The sequence below is a fragment of the Ornithodoros turicata genome, chromosome 3 (assembly GCF_037126465.1).
Source record: "Ornithodoros turicata isolate Travis chromosome 3, ASM3712646v1, whole genome shotgun sequence".
In the NCBI taxonomy this organism is placed as follows: domain Eukaryota; kingdom Metazoa; phylum Arthropoda; class Arachnida; order Ixodida; family Argasidae; genus Ornithodoros; species Ornithodoros turicata.
The window spans coordinates 62,511,674-62,518,718 of record NC_088203.1 but is presented as its reverse complement, the minus strand read 5'-3'; positions in this window follow the sequence as shown (position 1 = coordinate 62,518,718).

Below are 7,045 nucleotides of genomic sequence, written 5' to 3'. Positions count from 1 at the left end.
CTATTTAGGTTGGAGTCTCCTATTAGGACGACTTCCTCTCTTTGCTTGAGGATCGTCTGGTGATTCATGGGTGGGCGATTGGTCTGACGCTCTTCTGGACTGACCCCAATTTCGGTAGAGCCACCTGTTGGGCTTTGGGTTCTTTCCACTCTACGGTTTTCCTGATTTGTCGCCATATTGTTTTGGCTCGATACTTGGAGTTGCTAGTTCTCTTTTCCTAGGACTTCTAATTTGTTCATTAGGGTTTCGATTAGTTCCGTCTTTGTCTCATTTTCCGTAGTGATCTCAATCATACGGTTTTCCAGGTCTACGATTTTTTGTCCTGTTGGGCTTCCTGTAGCTGCTTCTGCCTTCCTGAGTTTGTCGTTCTCGCGCTCTAGCAGTGGTGAGCCTGTCCACCATTGATTGCTTGTCGGCGATTAGTTACTGTACCCTACTTTCTAGGGTCTTATTGTTTTCCTTGATCTTCCGGATCAATGCGTGTTGGTTTTCTATTTGTTTCTCCAGTTTTTGGAATGTTCCGCATATATTACACTCGAAGCAGGCGTTGAAAGCGCGAGCCTGTTCGTAGTTATCAAACTCTGTTTCGTCCACGTACATCCAACGCCTACATTTATCGCATTGTATCATTTCCTCTGCTTCCGGTGTCTTCTCCATATCGGCTTGTGCAAAAAACGGAAAATCCACTGACCTTTTTGAAAAGCGCGCCGCTTTACCTCCGCTTTGGAAACCAGGCACTTGGATCACGCTAGGGGCGTCGCGGTCGCCCGTCTTCGAGTTCTGTCGTCTGCTAAACCACGTGATTTCAACATGCGGGCCAATGAGGGCACTCGCCCTGCTGCTCGATCGTTTTGAGACCGGGCAAAAAAAGTGCTAGCTGGCAAATTCCGAGCGCTTGGAAAGCGCCACGCGAACATGCGAGATTGCTTCATTTTGACCACGCGAACATGACTGCTCGAGATCTGGCAAAAAAAGTTGCTACGAAATGACCACCCGAATTCGCCATAAAACACGCAATAAAGATATCACAAGAGAGGTATGAAACCAATGCACTTTTATAGAGCGAACTTTCCTGTACGACATATAAAGAAATCTCGAGGGTGTCTTTCCGTATACAAGAGAGAGAGAGAAAAAAAAAAGTAGTCAGAATCAGTTTACAGCAGGTACACTGCATGTATAGCACTGGTAAAGACTTATCCAATGTCTTTTAACGCGCACAGTGGCTGTCCAACTACGACCTGAGGTCACGAAATCGCTTCGTGCCGTGGCCGAAAGGCGTCTGAGCGGCCAACACTCATGGGTATAAAGCTGTGATACTTCCTTGTTCCGGGTACAGCGATAGTTTGGCTGTAACGCTGTGCGAGCCCCTCTCACTCAGCACTGAGATCTACCTTTGGTATCCAGAACGAGTGCACGGATTGCATGTTGCCATGCACCCAAGTGAATAAATATTTTTGGCGTCAGTATTTGTCCCTGATATGCTGATATGGTTGCTGCAGACTTGCTTTGGATGCAAGGCGCTGAAAGCCCCAGGTCAGATTTTTCTCTTCAGGAGGTAAGGAAGATTTGATTGACTTCAAAATGGGAGAGGATGATCAGTAACGAAACCAAAATAACAAGAAAATGAGCCCGCTGTTCGAGCCTGCCTTCGGTCTCGCGTCCGTGCTTATCATTGTCTGCTAATCTATCGCGGAATGATAGAGCTGAATCTTCTCCTCCTCTGGAAAGATAAAAATGTGGAAGCGACGTGCTCGAACGACTGAAAACATTTCAATTCAGGAAATGTCCTGAATGAGAAAGAGAGACACTTGAGCAAGAAAATAAATGTATTGTAAGGGGATCTGTGGGTTCATTTACAGTGTGCCCTTGAGCATTCCCTATGATGGCTATAATAGCTCCTGATGCTCCTGATGACGCTAATCCCAACAGGTATGATATTTCCCATTAATTTTGGTTACCCCAAAATGACTCTTTCGGACTGTAAAGTATGACAAGTCGAGGACCAGTGATTTATCCAGAACCCCCTGCACCCTCAAAACCCCCAAATGTTTGGCGACACACTCCTAACTTTTTACCTGTGTACTCCCTACCCCCACCCATTTTTTTTGCAATACCGCCTCATGCTTGGGCCTTGTTGGAAAATAGACACATTCACTTATTTCTACACTCCAGCTCAGCTTCAAGCTTCATCGGGAACAACAAAAACATACTCATCTCACGTGTGCCTGCTTCGAATCATAACAGGCACTGGAACCGCACAGTGTGCTTTAGCTATGGAATCAGGTTTGACACAGGTTGTACATGTGGGCCCGCGTGTACATGAACTCGACAAAAGCGGGTCGAGTTGGTTTATCGCAGCAAATCCTCTCCCATCAGGCCATGACAACCAATCTTCTAGGGAGGATTGATGTGAGGAGGTGCGATAAGTCAACTGGACCAGTCTCTGTCGGGTTCATGTAACCGCGGCTTGGGTCGTACGACCCACACCTGATTCAACCCGATGTTTACACCGGATGTGTACACATATACACATGTAGAAAAACAATAACTTAATTTTATGATGCTGAATGGGGAATTTCTTCGGAAGGGGCGATACTCTATTCCGCACATGTAGAAAATTGGTTCTGCATCCACGGAAGCATACATCAGTTTCGAACAAAGTAATGGTCCTCAATGAGCAGTGACACACAACGTAGGCACTCAGCGAACACTACATATCCAATACCCCCAGATAGATAATGATAATGATGCGGGGTTTACGTATACATCGCGAGATACACAAGAGGTGGCTTTGCAGCGGCATTCAAAAGTGGTGACCAGCTCAAGTGTCGTGGAGTGACCGGGCGCAATAGTGTGGCCTATGTCTCTTTTTTTTCTTCAATTTCCTTTTGGTTATACTCCTAAGTCAAACCGAGACTGCATTCTCACCTACGTTCGGCACCAAAGTGAAAAAGGCGCAGAAATATGACTGATTCCTAAAAGAATACCTCAGTATTTTGGTTGGATATTACAGTCCATAGATGAACATTCAATGTTGTCGCATTGCCATTGTGTTTATCGTTCCAAGTATCGTTCCAAGTTCGCACGCGTGAAGTGAGTACGTTTTTTTTTGTTCCTGGTGAAGGTTGAAGCTCAGCTGGAATATAGAAATAAGTGAAGGTGTAGATTTTCCAACATGGGACGCCAAGCGCATGTGTCGACAAGGAAGTTGAGGATCCCAAGAAGGGAGGTGCCCAGGACAAGAAGACAAGGACACCCAAGGACAAGAAGACCCTTCCTCAGCCTTCATCTCTGCATTGCACATATTTTACTCATGCTGGCTTGTGTCACATGCTTGCTGTCCCCGACTTCATACTTTATGGTCCCAAACAGTCATTCCGAGGTAACAAATCCATGAGAAATAGGATATTTATTGAGATAAACCAGGAGCATCATTTTAGCCATCACAAGGAATGCTCAAGGGCACACTTTAAATGAGCCTAGTGGTTACGCTATCGAAACATTTATTATATCGCTCAGGTGTGTCATCCAGTGTGGATCTTTCTCATTCATTTTATTTTTCGAGCATGTTCCACTCACCGCCTGTACCGGTACGACCAATACAACACGTCCCATTCGAAATAGTGATAGGAGGAACCTCGCGGTGGACACATGCTGGAAAAGGGCCTTTCCTGAGTCGTTCAAGCACGTCGCTTCCACACCAGGAGAAGACTCTGCTCTATCATTCCGCGATAGATTAGCAGACTATGATAAGCACGGACGCGAGACCGAAGGCGGGCTGAAACAGCGCGCTCATTTTCTCGTTATTTTGGTTTTGTCACAGATCATCCTCTCCCATTTCGGAACCAATCAAATCTTCCTTACCTCCTGAAGAGAAAATCTGTCCTGGGGCTTTAAAGGGGCACTAAAATGCAAAAACAAGTTAACTTAAAATCACGTTCCACGCTATGTTAATTTCGTACTTGTTATCATAATTCCAAACTTTGATTCCATTACGAAGCTACAATCAAAAATGTACGGGACTCTTTCTTGCTTCGGCGCTAAGCAGTGAACGTCGTTTCAACTCGTGCATCGGTGTTTTTAGTCCATGCTGTGCGTGCCACGCCGTGGAGCAGTCCCGGTGAAAAACATAGTGCGCGTTGCGAAGCCGACTGGCATCGCTGTCCAAAGGACGTGAAAATAAATGTTGTCAGTGGAACATTTGCGAGGCTGTTGTAGGCTACAATTCAGTGAGTGGGTATTGAAAAATGAAGTAGTGCGCATCATGCCGCGCATATACGGAACACTACGATTGAACCCGTTCCAAATCCACACGGCCATGATAGCTAAGCGCGCGCTTGTCCTGCTGTCTCATTGGATGCCGCCAATCGTTGCTTCCTGTGGATCCCATTCGTTGCCGCCAAAGACAACTCTGTCTTCACTGCATTTTTCTTCTAAACGGTAGCGCTGTGTGAACTAATTTTGCTTGTATTATACTAATTGAAACACAGGCTTTCATTTGAGAGCAAGTTCTTTTTGCATTTTAGTGCCATTTTAACAGTATACCCCCGACGCCATCGCACGACCCCTTTCCATGCGGAGTCGCAAAAAAGTTCCATGTGGCCTCAAGGCAGAAACCTTGGAAGTCGCAACAGAGATTCGCAAAGTTTTTCTCATTTTTGTATTGCGACTCCGCACCATCGTTGAAGTAGTGTATCTTGGCAACACGGGGATGTTTTCCTTAACATACGCAGCGAGCAGTGAGAGACTCGGAGTTTGTGGGTCAGATGCGGATGTAGAAGTTGGTCGCCATTGTGGATGCGGATCACATGCAGATGTGTTGTACGCGGATGCGGGTCGGATGCGGAGGTCAAAAAGCTCATCTGCGCAGGGCTTCAGCTCACACGACAAAAAGTATTACTTAGACCTGGCCATCACAGCTAACCCCCAATCTCTGTCACGGGCACTGTACACACCAGAAACAAGGTCAGAAACGTAACCACCCAGAATTGCAACATGCGCATTATGCTACAGAAGAAAAGACTGTGGTAACCTTGCAGAAGTCTGTGCCACAGGATATTGCTTGCACATTGAAACACAACTAGACCAGAAAAAAATTGGAAATGAAATAATTAAAACAGGAGCCCAAGAAACAAAGATAGAACACCCCACCGAATATACGCAACGTAGGTCACTGTGGCCGTAAAACCTCCTACTAACAATAAATTATTTTCCCTTGTATACAGAAAACCACCCTCGAGATTCTTTTATATGTTGTACAGGAAAGCTATAAAAGTGCATTGGTGTCTGACGTCTCTTCTTGCCTCTTCATTGAGTGTTTTACACTCAATTGTAGCAAATTTTGAGAAAAGGGCGTACTCCCCTCTTTTTCCTGCAATGACTACGAAAGTTATGTGTCTTGCGATTTTGTGTCACCAGGGCATAGTTGGACAGCCACTGTGCGTGTTAAAAGACATTGGATAAGTCTTTACCAGTGCTATACATGCAGTGTACCTGCTGTAAACTGACTCTGACTACAATTTTTTTTTTCTCTTGTGTACAGAAAAACACCCTCGAGATTTTTTATATGTCGTACAGGAAAGCTCGTTCTATAAAAGTGCATTGGTTTCATACCTCTCTTGTGATATCTTCATTGCATGTTTTATGTTAGATTGTAGCAAATTTTGAAAAAAAGTGCATACTTCGCTTATTTTTCCTGCAATGACTACGAAACTTACGTGTCTTGCAATTTTTTCTGTTGAAGTATTCCATGAGACCTTGGAACAAAAAATATTCATTAAAATTTAGTGGTTTGATTTTCCACAAAAAAATCACAAAATAGGAGGAAAATTGCAGAACTTCCGGCCTGTGTACATCAGCACCGTTACAGCGTGACAGCTGGGATTTGCTGGATTACACTGAGTAGAGCATGATTCCCTCTACAGGGTGTCTCACGCGTGTCAAAAAATTATATTTAAAAATCTACACGTCGGAAAATTATGGGGTCAACGGTATTCACCTTCAGATAGTTTTTGCCATCCTGTGAGAACACTTTTATAAATTTTTCGCCATGGAAAATTTAATTTTCCGAATTAAAGTCCGGAAATTGCCTAGTCAACCTAACATTTTTTCGACAGATTTGGCAAGCACGGGTCGGGTTTAGCCCACCACGGAAAAATTCATTTCATGGTACAAAAGTAAGGAGCGCAAAAAAATCGGGAAAATATCCCATTTCGGGCTGAGCAAATTGCCGCTCGCCTGTCGCATCCCATCACAGCGCTCCAGGAAGCAACGCATAAAAAACAGTTTCCCAGCCCCTCTCAACGCCCTCATGTTTTCAGCGACAGGTTCATTTGGTGATTGCATTTATCTCGTTTATCGTCGTGGAAAAGGTATCGGCCCTTCATATCATGCAGGTTGGCGAGCCGTATCACTAAAGCAAACGATTAAAAAAAAAGCAAAGAGTAGAACAATAAAAGAAGATAAACGCAATCACTTTTTTTTAAATCATCAATTTTTAAATATAATTTTTTGACACATTACGTGAGACACCCTGTGTACGCAAAAGGAAACCGCATACTTCTAGGTCCTTTGCATGAGCCGCAGCTGCTGTTCACTCCAGGCACGGTTTTCGCCAGCACAGCGGCCGTCGTCTGTGCCTAGCACCCGCCACATTGAGATCTGGCAAGAAACGTTTTGTGGTATGTCGTTTCACACTATCAGAAGTTTGTGATGGTTTTGTGAGGGCCGAACAGGACCGCCCAAATTCTCTTTTCGTCGTACATTAGGAGGCTCTGGTAGTGCTCATCAAAGCGACAAGCGATGTATCTATAATGACAGAGGGCACTGTGTAGCAGAGTTAAAGCTTTGCACAGTTCTAATGACATGTGCCTAGAGGACAACTCATGGAACCTAAATTTTCAATGCCTGCTTTGTGCTCGGTCCAAGAACCTTATTATGAGATCAAAATCATCATAGCCCTCCCTAAAGAAGCACATAAAGGTAGGCTTGTTGATGGTTCCCACTGAGTTTTGGAACAAAAATTCAAGGGTCTTCCAAGGACCTC